Source organism: Schistocerca cancellata, unplaced genomic scaffold, assembly GCF_023864275.1.
Source record: "Schistocerca cancellata isolate TAMUIC-IGC-003103 unplaced genomic scaffold, iqSchCanc2.1 HiC_scaffold_726, whole genome shotgun sequence".
NCBI lineage: Eukaryota > Metazoa > Arthropoda > Insecta > Orthoptera > Acrididae > Schistocerca > Schistocerca cancellata.
The window spans coordinates 52,501-55,000 of NW_026046737.1; the positions used below are offsets into that span (position 1 = coordinate 52,501).

Sequence of the window (2,500 nt, forward strand, 5' to 3'; positions counted from 1 at the left end):
GATGGACGGGGGCTGATGCAGAAGAGTGCCATCAAGGAGCCCGTTAATGCAACGTGCCGCATTCTTCTTGAAGGCACGCTGAACTACTGCATATTCCCACCTTCTTCGAGCACGCTTCCGCTCTGGAGGCTGTTGGATCCTTACCTTTGCAGCTTGATGGACAGCTGGTTCCATGCTCCCCACTTCATCCAAAGCAGGTAGCAACATTGCCCGGATAGTATCCCGGCTAGTGGTAGGACCAAGAGCTAAAAGAGCGTCAAGCGAGCGAAATCGGCGGCCTGATGGAGGAAGATCACCCATGAAGGACCAGATGGCAAGGTCAACGTCATCCCCCTGAGGTGGAAACTGTGATAGGGGGGATCCGTCACCAGGCTCAGCATCAGGGTCACGAGAACCATGACCACTACTGGAGAGCTCGGTGACAAACCTAGCCACCATGTCCTTGAAGGCCTGCGCCCTACGCTGGCACTTGATAGACTCCAGCGTTCGCGCAGGGAAGGCCTTGGTGAGCTCCTGGTTAAGGAACTTGCAACCACGGATGGTTAGGGTTGCTTCGGCATGAGCCAAACGCATCAGTTCCTCTTCGGACCACCTGGCCTTCTTCCTCTCAGTCTGTATCTCTGCATTGGCTGCAGAAGGATGAGCACGGCGCCGGTGGACACCGAGCCCGGTCCTGGTGGAGAATGACCGCGAGCAGTCAGGACAGATGACGGGGAGCGGCGCTCGACCCGCATCGGTTGGCTGGCTGGGTGGCTCATCAGCTGGCACAGGCGCTCCAGTGGGAGGCCTGGTACCATGTTTACTTCTCGTTGTAGGGCCAGCTGGAACAAAGGCATGAGGGGAGGCAACCCCCATGCCCTAAAAGACACCCTGCTCTGTCGGTCGAGGAACTTTGGAAGACTTACGCCAAGGCATAGCCTTCCTCAGAACCTCTCACGACTCCCGCCACGTGAAGGCCAGAGCTAGGATTTCCCACCGAGAGGCTAAGCGAACCATCATCCACTCGACACCACAATGGTGCTAAGGAGTGGACCGAGAGGATCCGTATATGACGCATCATGTGAGCTTAAGAGAGTCATAGTTACTCCCGCCGTTTACCCGCGCTTGCTTGAATTTCTTCACGTTGACATTCAGAGCACTGGGCAGAAATCACATTGCGTCAACACCCGCTAGGGCCATCGCAATGCTTTGTTTTAATTAGACAGTCGGATTCCCCCAGTCCGTGCCAGTTCTGAGTTGATCGTTGAATGGCGGCCGAAGAGAATCCGCGCACCCGCGCGCCCCCGGAGGAGCACGCTAAGGCGGACGCGGCCTCGCAGCAAGGAAGATCCGTGGGAGGCCAAGGCACGGGACCGAGCTCGGATCCTGCGCGCAGGTTGAAGCACCGGGGCACGAACGCCGCGCAGGCGCGCGCATCCTGCACCGCCGGCCAGCACGAGGCCAACCAACGGCGAGAGCAGACCACGCCCGCGCTAAACGCCCGCACTTACCGGCACCCCTACGGCACTCACCTCGCCCAGGCCCGGCACGTTAGCGCTGACCCACTTCCCGACCAAGCCCGACACGCCCCGATCCTCAGAGCCAATCCTTATCCCGAAGTTACGGATCCAATTTGCCGACTTCCCTTACCTACATTATTCTATCGACTAGAGGCTCTTCACCTTGGAGACCTGCTGCGGATATGGGTACGAACCGGCGCGACACCTCCACGTGGCCCTCTCCCGGATTTTCAAGGTCCGAGGGGAAGATCGGGACACCGCCGCAACTGCGGTGCTCTTCGCGTTCCAAACCCTATCTCCCTGCTAGAGGATTCCAGGGAACTCGAACGCTCATGCAGAAAAGAAAACTCTTCCCCGATCTCCCGACGGCGTCTCCGGGTCCTTTTGGGTTACCCCGACGAGCATCTCTAAAAGAGGGGCCCGACTTGTATCGGTTCCGCTGCCGGGTTCCGGAATAGGAACCGGATTCCCTTTCGCCCAACGGGGGCCAGCACAAAGTGCATCATGCTATGACGGCCCCCATCAACATCGGATTTCTCCTAGGGCTTAGGATCGACTGACTCGTGTGCAACGGCTGTTCACACGAAACCCTTCTCCGCGTCAGCCCTCCAGGGCCTCGCTGGAGTATTTGCTACTACCACCAAGATCTGCACCGACGGCGGCTCCAGGCAGGCTCACGCCCAGACCCTTCTGCGCCCACCGCCGCGACCCTCCTACTCGTCAGGGCTTCGCGGCCGGCCGCAAGGACCGGCCATGACTGCCAGACTGACGGCCGAGTATAGGCACGACGCTTCAGCGCCATCCATTTTCAGGGCTAGTTGCTTCGGCAGGTGAGTTGTTACACACTCCTTAGCGGATTCCGACTTCCATGGCCACCGTCCTGCTGTCTTAAGCAACCAACGCCTTTCATGGTTTCCCATGAGCGTCGATTCGGGCGCCTTAACTCGGCGTTTGGTTCATCCCACAGCGCCAGTTCTGCTTACCAAAAGTGGCCCACTTGG

At 58.9% G+C, this 2,500-nt stretch overlaps 1 pseudogene; it reads right to left on the bottom strand.

The window, feature by feature from the left end:
* LOC126141580 (large subunit ribosomal RNA) overlaps window positions 1-2,500 on the bottom strand; it is a 7,756-nt pseudogene that overhangs the window by 3,807 nt on the left and 1,449 nt on the right.